General features: G+C 44.0%; 1 long non-coding RNA gene across 1 annotated transcript in view; it reads left to right on the forward strand.

Moving 5' to 3' along the window:
* Nucleotides 1–8,309: 8,309 nt before the first annotated feature.
* LOC310848476 overlaps nucleotides 8,310–23,009 on the forward strand; it is a 45,118-nt gene continuing 30,418 nt past the window's right edge. Inside the window, exon 1 of the long non-coding RNA XR_014566438.1 lies at nucleotides 8,310–8,341. This is a non-coding gene — a long non-coding RNA (uncharacterized lncRNA). The remainder of the gene's footprint in view (nucleotides 8,342–23,009) is intronic.

The following is a 23,009-nucleotide window of genomic DNA, read 5'->3' on the forward strand; positions in this document are numbered from 1 at the left end:
CACACCCCGGATTCCTTTAATGGAATATCCTTGAATTAGGAGGGGTATGTGATGGCCATAAAGAAGGCTGATCGCCGAAGATTTGATGCTTTTGAATTATGGTGTTGGAGGAGATTCTTGAGAGTCCCATGGACTGCAAGAAGATCAATCCTCTCCATTCTTAAGGAAATCAGCCCTGAGTGCTCACTGGAAGCACAGATTGTGAAGCTGAGTGTGATGGCCTGGGAATCGGATTCAGAGGCTGAACCTGAGGAATCCCAGTCTGCACAGGAGTCCCCTCCTCCAGGACCAGCTGAGCCGGGGCTGGGGCTTGAACCTGAAGGGCCCTCACCTGTGCCGGATCCTCAGGAGCAGACACCAGCTGAATCTGCTCTGGCTCTGGAGGTGATCGAGGACCCATTGCCTGCAGGTGCTCCACTCTCAGCACCGTCAGGGGAAGGTGAGGTTGCCTCTGGGTCCTGTAACCCTCCAGTCTCTCCTGGGCTGCAGAAGCTCAGGGCAGAGAGGCGGAGGGAACTAAGTTCTCGCAGGAGCAGTGCTTGCCTCCAGGCCAGGAGAGGCGAGTCACCTGTGGACCGGGGCTGCCCTATGCCTCAGAGGAGATAGAAGCCAGCCAGCCCAGTCCCAGGTTGCAGGAGCAACATTGTTGGTAACCTGTTCCTGCTGGCACCCTGTCCTGCTCTTCTGCCATAGTTCCTGACCTCACCTGGCTCCTTGCCTTGGACCACAGCCCCCATACCACACCCTTGATCTCGGACTGGACTCGGACTACACCTCACAGTAACCTCCCAGGACCAGCACACTGAGGCTCCAATACTTTGGCCACCTCATGAGAAGAGAAGACTCCCTGGAAGAGACTCTGATGTTGGGAAAGATTGAGGGCACAAGGAGAAGGGGATGACAGAGGACAAGATAGTTGGACAGTGTTCTTGAAGCTGCCAGCATGAGTTTAACCAAACTGTGGGAGGCAGTGGAAGACAGGAGTGCCTGGTGTGCTCTGGTCCATGGGGGTCACGAAGAGTTGGACACGACTAAACAACAAAGGTGATGGCCACTACCTCCCCTCACCTTTATCCTAATACTCCAATTCCTAACCACCAAACCTTACAAAGTTGTGATGATTGGCTACAAGGTAGGAGAAAAACCAAATGGTGGGTGCCAATTTGCCAAGTGGGAAAAAAATCCTACCAGGCCCCTTGGACAACCATGGTGACCAACCAAGGTCCATAGCAAGGTCCAGAAATAAACAACCTAATCTAAGGGCAGGAGAACTGACCAAGCAGGGAGAAAACAGGGGCGAGTCCTTGGCCACAGGCAGTTTAAATAGCCCATACCATGGCCCCAGACCGTCCAGATTGGATGGCCTAAGGATGACGTGGCTGAGGACCATACAACGGCGCTGGGGCTATCCCACCCCGTGCGAGTGGGGAGGGCTTGCTCCCAGCCCACAACGTCATCTCCCCGGGAACGGTAAATGGTTTCCCCCACCAAGCCTAATTATGATGTGGGAGCAATGCAGGGGAGGGGGATATCAGCTGGGGAAGGGAAAGTTGTGAGGTACATGTGGCACCCACAGCAGTTTATCTGGTTTGCAAATCTGCCCATAGTGTCAGGAAGGTGCAGGGAAGAGTTAGACTCAGAAAGTGAACTAAATGAATGGGGGGCCAACTCTGCAGATGAGAGCTGGGTGACCGTCGAGAAAGGGCAGCTTGACCCCACCTCCCAGGGAAGGCTCTGTTAGCTCTCAAGAAGAGGAAGAGTTGGAAGGCTGCCAGAGCATTGCTAGGCAATCAGCAGGTAAGTAGAGGTCTGAGTCTGTGTCGAGTGGAGGTGGGGAGGGGGCAGGCCAGCCTCTCAGTCCCCGTTCTAGGTGACTGGATAAGATCAGAGGGCAATGGAAGGGCAAGTCATTACTTCTTATCAGGGCTTGCTTGCCTGCCAGAGAACACTGCACGTGGGTCAAAAAAAAAAAAAAAGCACAACCCTTGTTTACCACGTGCCCTTCCCTGACCTGGCTGAAGGTGTAAAACAACAACAACAACAAAAACTTTGACTCACATGGTAGCTGTGTGTAATTGCTGATTGGCAGTTGAGATCATTTAGTGGTCCCTGCTTTGAAAGATTTCAGCGCACAGTGCCTGGCTACTAGTAATTTCAGTTCTATCTTCCAGCATCACAGGATGATGTTTGCTGGTCTCCTTCCAAATTGGCCACTTGGGAGAACATAGGCTTCTTGGACAAAGCTAATCGATACTCCATTAATTATTAATGAAGTTGGGTTTTATTTATTTATTTATTGTTTGGGGGTTTGTTTTTTTACACAACCATCTCACGTTAGAGCCAAGAGCTGTTCTTGAAAGCGGAACAGAACAAATGGGACCTGCAACCTGTCCGGGGTTTCAGCCGGTCACTCATGCCTACATTCCAGGATGCTACAGTCTATTCCCTGCCCACTTTGTTTCTCATTACCCCGCCTCCCCCGCTCCCCAATAGTCAGCCAGTATTCTGTGGCTGCTGCGCATGATCGATCCTCATTGGACGTTTTTTGAACCATTCCCCCTCCTCAAAGTTTGAGGATCTGTTTTTCACTTCTGCAAACATTGGGGTTTTCTAAACCGGTCATTGGTTCCCTCTCGTACGGGGATACTGTGCTGTTTTCGCTATGTAAGCAATGACATGCACCTCTGACCGTTGAAATCAGAGTAAGCGATTCATTCAAAGAACATGAATGCTTTTGAGTACAGTCATACCTCAGGTTGAATACGCTTCGAGTTTAGCGTGTTCGAGTTGTGCTCCGCAGCAACCCGGAAGTAACGGAGCGTGTTACTTCCGGGTTTTGCCGCTTGCGCATGCGCAGACGCTCAGAATGACGTCATGCGCATAAGTGGCAAAAAGCGACGTGCGCGTGTGCAGACGTGCTGTCACTAGTTACATTTACCTCTAGATGCGAACGGGGCTCCGGAATGGATCCCGTTCGTATCTAGAGGTACCACTGTATTTGGAAGAGTGGTTTGTTTTGATTGACAGTGCATTTTTGGATCTAAGCCCTCAAAGTTGCAATGCAATTGGTCTTACAGAGTTTTGATTACAGAGAAGGCAACTCTCAGAGAGTACATCCTTCACTAACCCAAAGATGAAATCTGAACTTGATTCACGGGTGGAAAATGCCCATACCAATTAGGAATTGCAGGTGTTAGATGAATTAGGCAGTTTGTACAGCCTCTGAATAGTCTATGGATTTCATCAGAAAGTCGTTTTCTTTAACACTAACTACAAATGCAAAATGCCTGTGCATTTGAGATATGTATAAGGATGCACTTGGATAAAACTGAGGGAAGCTGCATGTGTTAAATGATTGAATCTACAAAAGGAAAATAAAATATTCTGAATCATACATGCATCCTTCAGAACTGAAACTTAAAAGCATAACATTTTCCTCAAGGGCATCAGGCACAAAATGTCACATGCAAAGAAGGCCTGTCTTCTTTGTTTTGTACAAATTTGGGTTTATCATGAAAGTGTGGCAAAGGTTGTTGCTTCAGATGCTAAGAAAAGCACCTTCCTTCCATTACTGTGATGCTTCTGTTTTTCACAAGCAGCCGCATGTAACCTGTTTGCAACAAGGTTGCTGTACTCCACCAGAAAGAACATCTTAACTCTGAAAACACTTTGCAAAACTAAAAAAAAAAAAAAAGCACACCCATGGCCCTGACTCACTTTGACTCAAGTATGAGGTTTATCAGTATTCACTTACTGTAAATGTTGTAAAATGTGTTTAAATGATGAGAGGTGGCTATAGATTTTTTATTTTTAAAAAAATCACAATGTTGAAGAAATTCAAAGGGCTGCTGTGCCCAATTCATTCAAGTTATGTCCTTGGTGTTGAAAGAGCATGAGTTCTTGGGGCCAAGCTAAAAAGGCTAACAAAAAAAAGCATTTCAGTGCTTTTTAGGGCAAGTGATCCGAAAGAGAGCAAAGGTATTCATCTATTCAGAGACTGGTCCCTGTGTGGGTTTCTCTGTTGGGTGGCCAGTCACTGCTTGCAGTTGACTGTTTTCATTGGGGTAGGGGGCTGTCTGTAAGCAATTATACACCTACCACTGAAGGCATGGTCGGGGAATGTGCCATTATCCAGGATGGACTGCAGGTCATTGATGATATCTTTGAATGGTTTGAGGTGGGAAGTGACCGCAAGTGGTGTTTTAATGTTTTCCCTTCTAGATCTCTCCTCTGGTAGATTGCTCCTGGTTACCAGTCTGGCCTTCCGCTTTGCTAGATGGTAGTTTGAGTTTGTGGAATGCCTGGTGTAAATTCTTACGTCTGCCCTAGGAGTCTGATCAGATGTGGCTGTGGACCTGGCTATGGACAGTGCCATTTTTCTATAAGGAGAGGTCACCGTGAACACCTAACTTGTTCCGTTAGAATGGCAAAGGCGCCCACCAGAAAGGTGCTGGAACTGACTTCTGGCAAGTTGTGGCTGGGGGGGGAGGGGAATGCCCTGGCTGTAGACAATGGATTTTGTGGTGAGGCATGAAAATAGGTGTAGTAGTTGGTCAGTTCCCAATAGGTAAAGGTACAGGACCCCTGGATGGTCAAGTCCAGTCAAAGGTGACTATGGGGTTGTGGTGTTCATCTCGCTTTCAGGCCAGCGTTTGTCCAGACAGCTTTCTGGGTCATGTGGCCAGCGTGAATAAACTGCTTCCTATTTATCTACTCGCACTGGTTGCTTTTTAACTGCTAGGTTGGCAGGAGCTGGGACAGAGCAATGGGAGCTCCCCCCATTGCAGGGATTCCAACTGCTGACCTTCCAATCAGCAAGCCCAAGAGGCTCAGTGGTTTAGACAACAGCGCCTCCTGCATCGGAAAGTGAACCTCTTACATGGTCTGGTTGATTAGTAGGGCAACAGTTATTGCTATCTGGTGGAACTGCTCAAAAGTCCTTTGCCCATGACTCCTGATGATGAAGATTTAATCAGGCTTTGAGAGACAAGAGCTGAGAAAGCATTGTTATAAGTCAGCCATGAAGATGTTGGCATGCTGTGGAGCTGAGAAAGTACTCCTGGCAGAGCTATTGATCCGAACAGAAATCTTCTTCCCAATGTTAAAGTAATTGTTGATGAAAGAATGAACTCATTTGAATTGTGAATATTTATTGTTATTTAGCAAGATTACAGCTTAATAAAATATATCTCCAAGGAGTTTGTATAATAAACTACTTGCTTTGTTTTGGAGAATATCTGCCAAGTGTATGGCTGTGTAGAACAGGATGGAGAATCTCTGGGTTCCGCAAGGGTCCTAATTGGGCATAGAGCACATTTGCCTCAGACCATGCCTACTTGTCCCACCCTGGTGTTAGATGTGTTGCCAGGAGTAAGGCAGGTAAAAGCGTGGCTATCATCACCTTGAAGTCCACTTTCAAATGGTTTATATTGAAACCACAGACTTCAGAGGTAATCCCCTTTCAAGTTATGTCATATGAATGACAGGTGGGCACCCCAACCCAACTATCAAAATTGGGGGAAGAAAGGAGCCAGCCCAGTGGCTGAATACAGTTCCCCACCCCTGGTGCATAATGTTAGTTCTTTGCAACCGGTTCCAGATCCAAGATTTTACTCTTTATCTTTTTCTGTTTACTATAGAGGATGCTGATCTGATAGTTCAGTATTTTGGAGACAGCAGCAGTCCCTCACCATAGTCCAGGCACTGTATAGATTTGACTCTATTTTTTCCACCTTCCATCACTTAGGAATGAAGATCTTGCTGTTTGCGTTGGTTATAATGATAATATCTGTCTGTCTCTGTGTATCTCACTCCAGATTCTTCACTCCATATGTCAAAATCTGATGCCTTTCATTGTAGCAATTTCCAGAGGTGTAGCCATGTTTGCCATGCACCTTAAAATTGTTGTAATATATATTTACTGACTCACACCTGCATGCATGAAAGGGTTAACCTGAGCCCTGAGCTCAAGTTGCCAATGTGGGCATGGCTTAATAGGCTCTCAGTAGCCCACCCCTTTTTCTTTTTGTGGTTCCTGGTATGAGCTCCTAACTCAGCAAATGCTGCAACTGAACCAAATCTCTCAAAAAAGTCTGCATCTTTCCTAATCTAAAGATTGCATGATCTTTTTCATAAGGAAACAAAGTACCTTTCTTTGTAAGTCGTTTGGAATGTTTTTCACATCTTTGTTTATTGATAGCAGATGGAGACTTGTGAGTGAAAATCTTTACTTATTTGGAAAGCTAAGTGTCTGTGATTTATTCTAACCTAAGTATTTTTGTGGGGAATGTTTGTTTAATGGTGGATGAGAGTATATGTAAAGTTAACCAAGTTTTAATGTGTTTGGAGCAACAGCCATTGTGCTTAACTCTGCTAAAAGAGGGTAAGAATCTCTCTTCCAAGCCTCTCTCCAACAAAAACCAAGTCCTGTGGAAACTTAAAGACTAACACATTTATTATATGCTTACAGATCACCCCAACCTAAAGCATCTACTCACCAGCAACCAACTTTAAAGGAACCACAATACTCTTTGTTTTTAATGCAAGAGGCCAACACACCTACTACTCTTGAAACAGTACAACATAACCCAATGTACACTATCATGTACACTATCACCTCTTATCAAGTTTTGTTCAAATGGCGTTGGTTTTCTAATATGAATTAGTTGCCACCTATTGATGGGATGTTATTCTAAGCAGTAAGAAACCAATGACAAAGTAGTGTCCTCGCATTATTGATCCTACGTGCATTAAAACTACAGATGTCAGTCAGCTGTAAAATGCAATACATTTGAAAAACAGGCACATTCTCAAAGCGTCATTCAAAATAATAACAATAAATTGCAAGCTTAATTTGGCATTTGGGTAACAGATGGGCACCACTATAAAATCTGAGGAAACTTTAAATAGTTCAAAAAATCCTGACTGATATTGTCATGCTTGAACAAACTAAGGTTCCATAACAATAAATTGAAGCTGTTTCCGTTCAGGATGCAAAATTTCTGATCCTTGAAGCTGTCAAGGGTGCTATTTTGCCTGGCCTTTGGAATGGAATGTAATAAATGAAAATGTCCTTTCCACATTATTTCAGCAATTACTATGTTAGTTCTGTTGTTCACGTTACATTTCCCCATTATCTCCTCTAATTTCCAGGCAGCAAAGCTGCTGTAGTAAGTAGCATATGGTTGAAAACAGTTATAGGAGACCTGGATTTAAATACCCAGCTGGCCACACAGCTCACCACTCACCATGTCAACTCAGAGGTTCATTGTCAAAATAAAATGAGACTAGACCCATGGACACCACTCTTGAGCTCTTTGGAGAAAAGATTTGTACAGAGGGACCTCGGGTTAATAACTTAATTCATTCTGGAGGTCCATTCTTAACCTGAAACTGTTCTTAACCTGAAGCACCACTTTAGCTAATGGGGCCTCCCGCTGCTGCTGCACTGCCACTGCCACACGATTTCTGTTCTCATCCTGAAGCAAAGTTCTTAACCCGAGGTACTATTTCTGGGTTAGCGGAGTCTGTAACCTGAAGCATCTGTAACCTGAAGCATCTGTAACCTGAGGTACCACTGTATTGTATGTGCAAATCTTACCAGCTCGATCAGTTTAGATCCACTACTGTCAGGATGCTGTCAGTGGCTCCCAGCTGGTTGCCCAGGAAAGTATAAAGACAAGGAAATGTCCCAAGTAAATCTCCACCTCCCATCTCTCCCACTTCCTCATTTGTCTCTTCTACGGGTGCCCTCTGTCTTTGAGCTCTTTGCTCTCCTACTTTTAAGGCTCGCTGGGTTCTGGGAGATGGAGGGCCTGGAATGCTTCCTAATGACAACGTGTCAGCTGGGTGTTGTTCTGACTCTCCCATGATTTCCCAACTTTCCCCCTCCTCTGCCTCTGAGCTGCGACCTCCCTCAAACCCTTGTTGTAAATCTAAATTGTCTTCCTCTCCCTCCTCCCTGGAAGGGTGAGGATTGGGAGATGGTCTCCACCATTCCTCCTCTGCCCAGTCCCGGACAATTAGTTTTCTTTAACAGTGGAAGCAGATTTTCAGATTACCGTATACACAGCTCTTCTTTAGGCTTTGATTATGAGAGCAAAAAATAAACATCCAATAGTCTAGATAGAAACAAATGTGTAGTCAGGCTGATGGTTACTTGGTTGCAGAAGTTTACTAGCCATTGCTGTCGGCATGGAGATAGTCTAGGTTGAATGCAAACATACCATTCTGATGTCATGTGTGATGTCACAAAGAGGATATGCTTTAAGTCTTGGTAAAGCCAAAAGCAGTTAACAGTCAGGCTGCATCTCAGCCTTGTCAAGATGGATCTCCATAATAGGTAATGAATAATTTTATTTGGGGGATATATTAACTTTTACTATTGGGGGAAAGTTTTAGATTGGTTTGTCAGTTTGTAACCCATCAAGTTGAGGCCAATATATGTATACATTCACAACCCTGCACCCATCAAATAATCAACTTTATGTGTGACTTTGGGACTGATTCATACAACCACATTTCCTTTTTCCACTCTATAGCAGGTTTTTCTCTGTATCTGAAAAAATAACCAAGAAGGAGAAGATAAGGAACGAGGAATATGTGCCCTCTGTCTTTAAGCTCTTCGCTCTCCTACTTTTAAGGCTCGCCAGGTCCTGGGAGATGGAGGGTCTGGAATGCTTTCTAAGGACAAGGTGTCAGCCGGGTGTTGTTCTGACTCTCCCATGATTTCCCAATTTCCCCCCTCATCTGCCTCTGAGCTGTGACCTTCCGCAAACCCTTGTCTTCCTCTTCTTCCTCCCTGGAAGGGTCAGGATGAGGAGGCAGTCTCCACTATTCCTCCTCCTCTGCACAGTCACTGACAACTACCCATCTTCTCTGAAACTGGGATGGGGATGAAATGATGGAGCTGCTCAGAAGTGTAGTGAAAACTGAGTTTGCGGACAAAGGCCAAAGACTTGTTGGCAGATTCCAAGGAAGTTATTCTAGAATCCGTTGCAGCAAGCATTGCCACTGAAGTTTGGGGGAAAGCAAAATTCAAAGCTAGTTGGGAGCAGGGGTTGTTCCCAAACTGAGATGTGTTCCAAGGTTGTAGTCACACCCCTTACACACCCTCATGTTCCTCTTGCCGGTAAATGTTGGAGTTATGAGTGTATGTATGGGAATATAGGAGATTAGAAGAGGAACTCAGCTATGGTGAATTTTGTTGTTGTGATGAATTTTTGTCTATAGCAGCCTTCTTAACCTGTGGGTCCTCAGATGTTGAACTACAACTCCCATCACCCCTAGCTAGCAAGGCCAGAGCTCAGGGATGATGGGAGTTGTAGTCCAGCAACATCTGGGGACTCACAAGTTGAGAACCACTGGTCTGTAGCTAATGATCGCTGTCATGGGCACTACTTGGACTCAGTACTATCATCTCTATCTTGATATCTCTCTCCTCTGAACTGAGTTTGCAGACTGACAGAGGAATGTGGCACAAAACAGATTTCTCCCAAACCATGCCTATCAGCCCTCAACCCAGAAGCCAAAATGATGCTTCTACATATGCCACACAAAGGAAAATATTGAGGAGCCATTCTAGATCTTTAGCAAAAGTCAGGCATTTTGTGGTAGAAGAAAATGAAGGTTCTTAAGTACATTATTCTGAAATATTAACTGGATAATGACTATGACATGTGGCAGAATGGCAAAAATTCACAAAAAAACCTCTAGCAACTATACCACTATAAACTTTAAGTGAAGAATGACCCCTAGTTAGAGGATTAAAACATATGCCAAGATTATTATTTAAAAGTCTTTATCCATGTAAGAATATTGTGTTTACTACCCACTGGTAATTTTCCTTTATACAGTCGTTTCACAGGTCCCTTTCCATCTTCTTGGCATTCTTAAATCTCTTAAAGGCATCTTTCATTCCCTCCATGTCTGTCCTCTTCAGTCAGAGTTCCTCTTGGCCGGCATCTTTCCAAAAGCAGTCGAAAAAATTATAAATAAACAAACAGACCACCACTCCCTGTTACTACCTTGTGGCACTGCAATTTCCCCCTCTTTTCTTTTCTTTTTTTGTAGGCCTCACTAAAAGCAACATGTGCTATATCCACATAATTCTGAATTGCTAAAAGGTAGATCAGCCTTTATCTTTGATGCTGCAAGCGTTTGATCTTTATTATTGCTGATTGAAAACAGCAACATCAAAGATGTGTAAATGACTATTTCGATCCACTTCTCATGGTACTAATTTTTTTGCACTGTGTGACTGTGAGGCACGGGGAAGAGAAACCCATAGAAGTCTTTCGACTCCTTTAAAAAGAAAATCTTGTGTGTGGCTATCAGGTTCTATTCCATAGAATCATAAAATTGTAGCGTTAAAAGGGACCACAGAGGTCATCTTAGTACAACTCCCTGCACTGCAGAAACTTTTTATCTAATGTGGGATCTCATGCCCCACAGACTAAGCTATCAGATCAGTCCAGTCAGCTAAGAGCTATGAGCAAAGACTTCAGATGAACATCTGGTCAGGAGATGAGCTGCATTGCTCTGGGACCAAGCATAATCCAAATCTTCCATCTTCAGAAGTGGAAGCCCCATCTTTCAATCTGATGGAACGCTCTGTCACAAGAGACCAGGGCCCTGCGGGATTTCAAATCTTTCCACAGGGCCTGCAAGATGGAGCTGTTCCGTCAGACCTTTGGGCATGATGCAGTTTGACTTACTTTCCTTTGTATAAAACAAGCCCCCAACCCACACACAGGTCGTTGTGGAAACAGTTGACCCTGGCAAGTATTAACCACTTTCAATTCCAACCTGATAATTGCCACCTGCCCAAATTTTAACTTGTCTGAATTAATGTTAAGATGTATTTTAATTAACTGATGTCTGTTTTTATGCATATTGTGTTGTTTTTATGATATTAGCCGCTCTGAGTCCGGCCTCGGCCAGGGAGGGCAGGATACAAATAAATAAAATTATTATTATTATTATTATTATTATTATTATTATTATTATTATTAGTGCCTTTTTCTGTGGTTAGTGTTTGGGGGGAATGTATTCTGTACATGTTTGGATGCACTTTCTTCTACAGTCAAACTGCATGTTCACAATCTTCTAACACACATTGCTGGCTCCAACCTTCACGATTTTCAGCTGCAATGAAGAACAAAGTACATGGTCTATAAATGGCTTGGTCACATAAACCTACCTACAATAATAGTTCCTTGATAGGAAGCTGATCTTTCTGTACTGTAACTTCATTACAGCCCCTGTAGCATAGGAGTGCAAGAACATAACTAGAGCATCTGTTGGTCAGACCAAAGGCTTACCTGTTCCAGAATTGTTTTCACAGTGGGAAAAGAGGCCTATGGGAAGCTTGCATGCAGGACCAGAACACAATAGCACTCTATCCAACTTTGATACCCAGCATCTGGACCCAAGAGACCTGGAAAAATAGCAGCAGAAAAATATGGAACCATACATGGCTCCACAGTATGCAACTGTGCAAAATAATATCTCCATGTAGTTGCTTAGATCTGAGTTGGAAACTAGCTCCCCAAAGAGCACATCCTCAGGACTCCTGCTAACTTCCATTCCATGGTTTACAGGAGTGTAAACATGCAGGGAATGTGGTGTTGGAAGAGCACATCTTTGTTTGAGATTCTGTCCTGTTATGTGATGCCCAGAGTCTTCCTGATGTGGAAGGCATTGAGGTGGAAGGCAATGAGGTGTTGCTCTTGACGGTTGGAAGTTGCTCACAACGTAAATACATAAAGCAGTGTGCTCAACATGCAAGCCTGGTTAAAAAAAAAAGCAAGCCGGGTAGACCTTCATCTTGGTATTGGTCATTAGCATCGCATATACTGAACAACAGTGAAGTAAGTGCTTGCTTAAACTATACTAGAATTCAGAATCAAACATGGCAATTGAAGGCACTTATATAAAATTGTCCAATCTGAATTATAATAGTAGCACAATAGCACAAACATATCAAAGAGTTCTGGTGCTGACGTACTGAAGCATACATAATCTGCAATTGAAAAATGCTCAGAAGTCTGGAAGTTCTTCACTTTTTAAATATCTCCTGATTCTTCTTGGAGAACAATTTCAAATTGATATGGCACTTCCATACACGATCGTTGTAATGGCTGGCTTTGTTGTGATACAGAGCTTTGCATTTGAACTAGCAGATGGGTTTAAACTCACTTTGAAAATTGGGATTAAAATCTGAGTCTCATTCTGTGAAGGGGGCACATGTCTCCAAACCACTTGGGCAGGGGGGAACATGCATTAGACATGCACCATTAATGGCTGCACCTCCCTGCCCAAGTCCGCAGAGCCTAGGAAACATGCTCTGTAGTTGTGTTATGGTTCAATGTCCCCACACACTCAGTCCCACATTGCATGAGATGGTCTGAAGGGGCTTCTAAGATCATTTGACTGAATGTGCTTAGAAGCATCTGCCCAATCAGGTATCCTGATAGCACTGAGTAGTTAAACAAGCTTCAATTCTCTAGGGTTGCCATATTCCCCAAAATGAAAATCCAGACATTTTGCTGATTCAACATAAAAAAATCTGCTCAGATGCCATTTTGTGGCCTGCTCATTGTGCATGCAAGGACCAGTGCCCACAGAGACAATGTGGGCATATCACAATTTCCCTTACCTGTGTTTACATTCTCTATTTAAGCATAATGCTAGCACAGGACTTCAGCAACTCTGAATTGTTTTCAGTGTAACATTAAGGGAATAGTCCATCAGCACAAGAATTTATCATTGTGCAGTGGAATATTCTCTCCCTCTTCTCCCACTGTGTGTCCCATAAATCTGTTCTGTGGTTTTCCCCAAGCTCCAGAGCAGATTTGGGGATGATGTGGGGCACATGGAGTGGGGGGAAAGTTCCATTGCACTAGCAGTAATCCTTGCACAAGTGCAATTATTTAGGTGAACCCCACCCTCTGTGGGGACAATTATTTGATCTGTCAGTAGGTATCACAAGAGCTGAGATTTTTTGGCAGAATTCTGATTTTGCCACCCAATGCTAAACTGAAATGTTGAGCACATACAAATTAACAAAGCTAGCTCAAAACTAGCTTCCTCACCCTGAGATCTCTTGGCCCTCCAAGTGTCATAGCTGTCAACTTTTCCCTTTTCTTGCGAGGAATCCTACTCAGAATAAGAGAATTTCCCTTAAAAAAAGGAAAACATTGACAGCTATGCCAAGTGTGCCAGATCTATGTATGTGATAAAGTGGTCATCTACATTGGCTTTTGTGCATTTTCAGAAGTGGAAAACAAAAATATTTACAATTATGGGATGGAAATGAAGTAACAGATATCAATCCTAAAATACCAAAATAGCTGTTTCAGATTCAAATCACAAACTATGAAGGGGCTGTAGCTTGTCTATTATCATAACAGTGACCTAGGGTGGATCTACACACAAGGGAAAAACGCTATAAATAAGTCTGGAATTAGATTATTATAACAATTTTATTAAAAAACACACAAAAAAACCTATGGAAAAACGTGTAAAAATTCCCTGCTCTCTGTTGCCATCTGGTGTTGCAAGTTTATAATAGCACATTCAATAGTTGTTTTTGCTAATGTAGCTGAGTCCCTAGTGTCAAGGCTCTGCTACCCACTGAGTAGATCACAGGATATACAGCCCTCAACAATCTTTTTCATCAAAACCATTGCTAATGTAACACAAGGGGCACATTTCTGGAACTCTGCTAAAATACTTCGGCTTTGTACTAATTAAAAAACTAGTGAAAGTTATTCTGAGTATTCTGACAGTGAATCTAACCCAGCAAAGATGGCATGTGGCAGGGAGCAAAGGAAGCAAAAGGTCTGAAGGCCAAAAAAAACTCCTGTAGACTCTGATGCATACATTGAAAAAATTGGAGCAGTTTTGGCCACTGACTGGTCAGCAGCCTTAAAGCCCATTAGAAAAAAAGCAAACTATAAGTGTAATCCAAAATCAAGCATTTCAAAACCTTATAGATTTCAGTGGGATGAAGCTGAGGACACGCTTAACTCTCCCAGTGAAACCAGGGTCACTTAAAAGCATGTTTAACTTTGACTGGCTAAGACAGAACATTTCACTTTTTCTCTAGGAGGTACAAGCTCTGTTAATCTCTAAAATAATTAATACATGTGCTAAGCTTCCTGGCATGATCCAACATTCAATTTGGTTGGAAAGAGTGAAAAAGTGATATGGTAGCAAAATGTCCCTATCCTGTCGGTATGGGTGGCACAAATGACACCCATGAAAGGTTTAATTTGCATTATAATGAAACTTCCCTGCCTGCCTAAAAATCATATTATACATGTGGAATACATCCATCAAAGACAACCTGAGCACCTCTAAATTGTAACCTTAAGTTCTGCTTTGGAGAATTGCCTTTGGTTAAGACAGAAGTGGGCAATCACTGTAGTTGTCTAAAATATCCGAATCAAGCAATCTGTTGATTTAAATAATTATTGTTTACCACCATACTTAAAAATCCTATTGATGTAACTGCGACAAAGATTGCTTATTGATGCTGAAAATTGCATTAGCAAGGTCCTTTCATACACCGAAAACAAAACAGCCCATAGATTTTATTCTTGGTGTGATGATAGTGATAGGCTTGATTCAGACTTGGCGGCAAGGTATTTTGTTCCCATATGATAGAGTTGGGCCGCGGGATGGCCATGATTATTATTTTTTAAGCAAACTCTATGTGAAAACATACGAAAAATGATTGAATCAATCTTGCTAGGCACAGAGACACTATAAATCAATGTACCAGTGATATGTCGTCGTCTTCTTCGGTGATCACTCGTAGCCGAGTAAGATTGTCTTCCATGAACACTGTCTTAGCAGTGAGTCCGTAAGTGACTATGGAGGCCAATTCTGGATCCCCACGTCCTTCCACAGTGGGGACATAGTTTTCTGGGCAGGAGTTGATCATGGTGAGGGTTTGCCAAATGTGCCTTCCTCTTAGCTCATTTCTCCTTTTCACCCATGACACCTTTGGTAAAGGCTGTTCTCCAGTTGGAGTGCTCAGAGGCCAGTGTTTCCCAGTTGTCAATGTTTATACTACATTTTTAAAGATTTGCCTTGAGAAAGTCTTTAAACCTCTTTTGTTGACCACCAGCATTATGCTTTCCATTCTTGAGTTGGGAATAGAGTAGTTGCTTTGGAAGACGATAATCAAGCATCCAAACAACATGACCTGTCCAACAAAGTTGATGCTGAAGAATCATTGCTTTGACACTGGTGATCTTTGCTTCTTCCAATACAGTGGTACCTCAGGTTACATATGCTTCAGGTTAGATACGCTTCAGGTTACAGACTCCACTAACGCAGAAATAGTACCTCGGGTTAAGAACTTTGCTTCAGGGTGAGAACAGAAATCGTGCTCCAGTGGTGCGGCAGCAGCGGGAGGCCCCATTAACTAAAGTGGTGCTTCAGGTTAAGAACAGTTTCAGGTTAATAACAGACCTCTGGAACGAATTAAGTACTTAACCCAAGGTACCACTATACACTGGCATTAGTTTGCTTGTATTTCCAAGTGATGTATAAAAATTTTCGGAGACACCGTTGGTGGATTCTTTCAAGGAGTTTGAGATGGTGTTTACCAGTGATATGTAGGCGCACCGCTTACAAACCCATCAAATGCTAATATCAGAGTCAACACGAGTGGAACTCTAAAATATGGAAATGGAAAATTCAGCCTCCGAGCTCAGGGAGGAGGATGAGCTGGAGCTTGTCCCAAGTGGTGGTGGAGGCTGCGAGGGAGCATCCCGTTGCTCTCCATGACTTCTCTGTGGCCGCTGCTGCCAGCCTTCTTCCTTGTGCAGCTTGCAGTGGATGCTGGAGAGCAGGTAAGGAGGAGGAGAGGCTGCCACACCAAGGCCCAGCTCCATGTGACACACCAGCTCTGATGGACAGACAGAGGGCAGGGCCACCCTGGGCAGAAAGAAAGAGGGAGTGTAGACCAAGGAGTCTTGTGTATATGTGTGTGTGTGTGTGTGTGTGTATGTGTATATATATATATATGTATGCATGTCTGTGTGTGTGTGTGTGTGTGTGTGTGTGTATGTAAATGGACCCCTGACCATTAGGTCCAGTCGTGGCCGACTCTGGGGTTGCGACGCTCATCTCGCTTTATTGGCCAAGGGAGCCAGTGTACAGCTTCCGGGTCATGTGGCCAGCATGACTAAGCCGCTTCTGGCGAACCAGAGCAGCGCACGGAATCAAACTGCTAGGTTGGCAGGAGCAGGGACCGAGCAACGGGAGCTCACCCCATCGCAGGGATTCGAACCACCAACCTTCTGATCAGCAAGTCCTAGGCTCTGTGGTTTAACCCACAGCGCCACCTGTGTCCCATATAAATGTGTGTGTGTGTGTTGTGCATCCATGCTTTGTTCAATCTTGCCCCTTTCTAAAATATATATTTTTGGTGTGTGTTTTTCTTTTTGTAAATCTGCCAAAGAGTAAAATAAAATAAAATCGGGATTAAGGGGTTTTCTCAGGACAATGGAGGGCATGGGTCCCATTGATGAAGTGGTGATGGCACTCGCCCTTCTTCTGATAGGAAATGCTCTGCAAGGGGGGGGACAAAAATGGGGGATTGAGAAAGGTCATTTGGAGGGGGGTGTCCCTATTTTCATCTGAAGAATGTCGGAGGGAATGCCATTACCATTTCCATGTTTCTAAGGTGTAGTTGGAATGGCTTGGAAGTAGGAATGGCTTCAAAGGCAGTTGATCAATTCTTGGCTTTTACAGGAATCGCCGTAAGGTCCTGCTTTTGTGATGGAAGAATCAGTGCCACAATAGCAGGTTTTGTTGCCAAATTATGCCGCACATCTCACTAGTTAACTTAATTAGGAACAGAACAGCTGAAACATAGCTTGACCAAATCCACCAAACAAATTTATATGTGCGTGTTTGGCAGATGGGAATTGCACGTGAAATCCTTCCTGGCAGTCTAGGGACAAGAGATAATATTTGTTTTTCTTCTGGAAAATCAAGACAAGCCTTCATGTGGGAAGATAATCCCCCTGATTCTGGCTGGGAGGCTGGCTTGTCTGCCTCTTTGCCTTGGGAGCTGTATTCTGCAAACCCCATGTGTGATGCAGACGTCCAGACGGACTTAAGATAGCCGTTTCTTGGCCTCCTCCTCTTCATTAAGAGCACTGAATGCAAATGAATTAATTAGCACATTCCAGTGAATGTGCTTCATTTATCAGGAGGAAGAAAAACGGCCGAGTGATAATCAAATGGTTTAAGAGTTAATTGAATACAGAAATCCTGGATGCAAATGATGTGAGCTCAACTTGGCTTAACAGGCATCTTAAGTTTTAGCTATGCTGCTGCAGTTTTTTTTTTTTTTTTTTTTTTTGTCTCTTGCTGAAAGAGGGGGTGTTAAGAGGGAGGGAGAAGAACGTTTGCCGGGAGGGGTGTGTGTCAAAATGTGTTCCTTTCTAGATCTCAGCAATCCAGCAGGATTTGTCTGCCACTCAGGTTCTTTAAGATAAATATGACCTAACAGCCCTAAATTTGCATTTCAAAGTGTAATTTTGTCCAATCGTATTCATAAGTGGTATACTTGATTGCGGTGATACTGTAGGTTATGATAACTGGCTGCCCAGTTCAGGTCTTGGGATATAACAATGCTCTCGTTGCTACCCTACAGAAAGACATACTGCAATGTTCACTGTGTGCTGTCTCGCCAAATGAACTAGCCAAACATAAAGAAATAAAAACAACTCAGTCTATAATATCATTACATAAACCACATGAGTTGATGGAAGAAGCCAGTCATACTCTTTGACTGAAACAGTTTATTTAGTAAAATAAAGTTGACAATTGACAAGCAAGTCTTTCCATAAAACCAAATCTGAGAATTCCACTCCTCCGTCTAATTAGCTGTTACTAATTTCTAATTTCAGGCTGCAACCAAAGAGGCCACAATGAAAAAAGGGAAGCAGTGAGCTCATAAAGTATATTTTCGTCTCCATCTTCAAAAAGGGGCAACAGTGCCAGAAGTGGATCTGTGTCAACAGCTGCCCTATTGGAGCTCATGAAAACCTTCCTTCAAAAACTCATCAATTGCTAGGCAAGTCCTCACTATATATATTAGCCCCCCACATACCGTCCAACAATTTGGGTTGGCACTATGAGTTATCCTGCTCAGAGTATGAGGAGTAGGTGCCACCCATCAATCAAAATAAAGCAACTCTCTTTAAATCTTGCTGATGAGGAATGAAATAGAGCTTTCTCACTCTTCCCCCCACCTGACATCATTGACCTGGATGCTGTTGTGGTGTGTTCACAGATGCAGACATGCATAGCGACTGAGATCCAGAAAACTGCATTCTTTGTCTCTCTGAAAGCATTCCCCCTGTGTCCAATTATCTTTTAAAAAATTATTCTCTTGGTTCTGGTGTTTCTTCCTTGCATCATCTAGTCTCTTGCTCATGTTCTCAGTAGGTGATGCTACAGAAGCAATATGCATCCAGGCAGCTACCAGTAATGGGACTAAAGGGTTAAGAAAGGAAGAGGAGAAATCCAAATGCTGTTAAGAACTAATCTGAGGGGAGGTTACCTCTTCAAGGCGATTTCCTCACTATGGCAACCACAAACACATCCCCACCTCTGACACCAGTGCATGCCACCGAACTAGTGGTAGGAAAAATTGTTACTTTAGGCAAGACTTCTGTATATTTGCCTGCTATCTGGCAACTTCCCAGCCTCCTCAATTCAGTGGCATCTCTCTTGTTTGCCCATGTCACTGGATCTTGCCGTAGCAGTGATACCCCGACTTTTCTTTGTTTTCCCACAGTGGAGTACTGGCTTGCCGGCCGTATATTTTGAGAGACACACAGTGCACTAAAGAAGCCTTTTTCAAGATGGATGAATGGCACATTTCCCCCTGTTTAAATAGGTTGGCCTTAGAAGCATTCTGTGTGTGCCAGTCTGAGCTTGTCCCTGAAAGGCTGTTGCTAATCTGAAAAGTCACATCTGCTGTGGCAAAATATATGAAAATTGCTAAGATGCCAGCGAACACTTCATTTTTTTAACTCCTCGATAGCCTTGCGACACAGGAGGCGGAGGGTCAGTGGTGGGACTTCTTGACTTGCTGTATAATTACGACAGAGAGACATAGTAATTTAGCTTGCTTTTAACCTCTTCTTATGAGTGGTTAGAACAATGGTTCCCCAAGTATCCATGAACTTCTCAATGTCATGTAATTCCTCTCGCTGAAGAATCAAGGCCACCCATTAAGCTACTTGTCAGAAGATTGCATTTTCAAGGGCTGAGATTGATTTGTCCCCCAAAATTCCCCTCAGATTTATCTCTGAAAACCCCAGTGCTGAAAAATATCCAACGCTTGTGTGAGATCAAACATTGGCCAACTATTTCGTAAGTGGACATCTGTGTTCGATATCGTGTGAGACTAGATACTTGACTGATAATTCAATTTCGGTTTTTGAGAAGTGGCATGCCATTGCGGTTCACACCCGACAACATTTGATGGTTGGCAGGCATTTAAGTCACAATTGAAACTCCGTGGATAGAAATGGCAGGCCAAATGGAACAACCCCTGCTGCTCACGCCAGCCAGAGCGAAAGGTGGGGAGCAGGGAAAATGCCTCTTTGTTACCCCAGTTACCATGCTGGTGCAGTGGAGACCCAGATCAGGCCTGTTGCCATCATGTGATGACCGCAAGATTGATGTAGGACCCATGGGGGCTGCGTGCATTGAGCTGGCTACTGTTAGGGGAGATAACAGCACTGGGCTGCTCCTTTGTGGTAAGCTGCCTCACTAGCAGATCCCAACAGAGGGATACCTCTTCCACTTCATCTCACCTGCCCTTCCCTGTGCCCCACAACTCAGAAAATTGGGAGTTTTGATAGCTCTACTTGTCTTTGACAGATCTATGGTGATTAGCATGATACGGCAGCACATGAGATTATTTAACAGTACTTTGACAAACCTAGCAGCTCCTGCCAACCTAGCAGTTGCCGTGCTTTCAAAGTGCAAGTAGATAAATAGGTAAATTACCTTCCTCTGGCGGGAAGGTAAATGGCTTTTCCATGCACTGCTCTGGTTCACCAGAAGCGGCTTAGTCATGCTGGCCACATGACTCGGAAGCTGTACACCGGCTCCCTTGGCCAGTAAAGTGATATGAGCGCCGCAACCCCAGAGTTGGCCAAGACTGGACCTAATGGTCAGGGGTCCCTTTACCTTTACCTTTACTTTGACAAAGGGCACCGTATGAGCTTTCATATATGATGCCAGCCAAATTAACCTAGAGGTACCAGGACTTCAGGCCACTCAGATTTTGGATTGCAAGGTAAAACTCCACATTTAAAACACACATTTGAAACGTTGCATTGAGAATAAAGAGTACCCAAATAAGATATTTTGAAAAACACCAATGACCCTCTGAGCTTCAGCTCTAGAGCCCGTTTCTTATGATGCACCAGAAAAGCTATGCCGACTGTTTTACTTGCCCCTGGTGCATGTTAATTAAGTGTATTCCTCCCCACCCCCCAAAAGTATGTTTGTCACTTTTGTCTCCCCCAAGGTCACATTCTTTATGGGTAACCTTTAGGGTACTGTATACCAGTGGTGGTTGGGGCAAATGTAGGCAGAGATGTGATTCTAACCTTTGTCTTGTAGGCTGTGTTCCAGCTTTGCAAAAGCCAGAGAGTTCTATGCTCTCGCATCTCTCCACCCTCCACCCAACCAGGCGAGAGGCATTAGCATAGCTCAAGGGCAGAGAAGAGCTGCTACTGCTGGTGGCGAGCTGATGTCATGGAGAACCACGAGACCCAGGGACAGTTCCAAGGGTCAGATAAGAGAAGCTTGCATGGCTGCATTTGGCCTCTGGGATTGATAGCCTCTTTCTCCCCTGGCTTAAGTGCCCTACATGTTTTATCCCTTTGGATGCAGATAGCCATAAATAGTTGGTGCAGAAGGCAAACAAGTGTCATCCTTTCATATCATGTTGAAGAGTTTGCTGTGCAATTAAATGGCCTTGGCTCTTTTGCACTATTCAGGCAGGATTCCTGACTGCAGGGAGTTAAACACACTTAGAAAGTCAGCTTTGGACCATTTCATGCATGAAGGTCTGAAGTGGAACCAGGATGCATAGGAACATGGGGTTGGGGACACAGCTTACTTACATGGACACGATCGTTTCCCCTCTGCAGCCAAAGCACTCACCCGTTCCCTCAAATGCCTGGATGGGGTTTTTGCTTTGAAGGAAACCAGAGTGGCTTGCGAGGGAAAATAAACTTCTTGTGGGTGCAGATATTTGGCTACTAAAGGAATGTAAAAGAATAAAAAAACCTTCTCTTTGGGGAGTTATAGGGACAGCACTACCTAAAATGTATAGAAATTTATTCATGTATGCTACTGCAGTGGCAAGAATGTTACCTGCCCCCAAATGGAAAGAAGCAGAAGTCCCAGCAAAGGAAGAATGGATACGAAAACTTATGGAGTATGCAGAAATGGTGAACGTTACCAGAAGAATAAGAAATCAATTTTTAAATGAAAGAATGGAAATGGTTTATTGAATATTTACAGATTAATTATAAAAACAGATTGAATATTGAATATTTACAGATAAAATAAAAACATTGGCAGGGTTATTGTAATAAGCTGCAGTTTTATTAGAGTATATATTTAAAGAAGAGGAATAAATGAGCAAATTAAGCTAATTTGGATATGCAGAAGATATTAAAAATAAATTTAAGGAACAGCAGAAAGAGGGGGGGAGGAAGTCATGTTTTGAAATGTCAAAATGATTGTAAAATTAGTGAAATGTATAAAATCAGTGAAACGCATAAACTTGAAAAGTACAAAATAAAAATACATACGTGTGTGTGTGTGTGTGTGTGTGTGTAATGTATGCTCCAAGAGACAGGTTCCTATTCTGCACAGTGGCATTTTAAGACCATTTTCCTGCAGAAGATTGTGGGAGCTCAATCACAGGCCTTATTTTGTTGCCACAATCCCACAATCCCTTTGCAAATCCCAAGTCACCTAGTCAACTGCTTCAGTGAAGCAGCCTCCATGCCCAGCTTTGGGAAGAAGGTGGGAAGGCTCTAGGACGCTGCCAGAGCCCCATGCCTCCTTCCCAAAGCCCAGTGCCTCACTTATCTGGCTTTGGGAAGGCAGCATGAGGATTGCATGGTGGGTGTCAAATTTTGGATTCCCTCCCTTCCCGTCGTGCAACAAGGCAGTGTGCTGCCAGGGCCGTCTTTAGCAGATGTGGCGCCGGGGTGCAAATATCTGCCCAGTGCCTCCAAATTACCACGGATAGTGGGCGCGGGGGCAAAGCTGTGCACTGCCAGCCATGGGGGGGTGCAACACTCCCCCATGCCACTGCAGGAGAGCAATCCTCACAGAGGCTTGGGAGGGAAGCTGTGTGCCTGCCAGCCATATGTTTGGTGGGTCACAGTTTCCATCCTAAGCCTCTGTGGGGATTGCTCTCCTCTCGAGGAGGCTTGGGAGGGAAGCTGCAAGCCTGCCAGCCATATAGTTGGTGGGGCACAGCTGGTGGGCGTGCAGGAAAGGGGAGACCTCCAGCAAAGTTGCGCAACTCCCTGCTTCGCCAGGACGCCCTGAGAGGCCAACGCCATAGCGCGATGCACCTCTAAGCCCTATTGGAAAGACGTCTCTGTGTGCAGCCCACAGCTTCCGTGTCGACATGTCCTAACAACACACTTGGTATGAAATGCTGGACTGCCCTGATTTACAGAATGCCACTTCTGGCTCAAGACTCCTACGATGTTTTCCCGAGGACGTAAGTATTCTTTTGCATGCATCTAGCCAGCAGGATGTTACGGGCAAATTATCTAATATGGCAGGCCTGGTCCTTTCGCAAAGGCAAGTGAGCTTATGGCTTGCATATCCCCAGATGCCCTATCATCCCTTAAATACTGGCAAATTTAGATTGCAGCTTGTAATAAGTGCTTATTATGTAATTTCCAGTTCAAATGCCCAGTCAA

This window comes from Podarcis gaigeae (assembly GCF_964106915.1).
Source record: "Podarcis gaigeae genome assembly, chromosome: 7".
Classification (NCBI taxonomy): Eukaryota; Metazoa; Chordata; class Lepidosauria; order Squamata; family Lacertidae; genus Podarcis; species Podarcis gaigeae.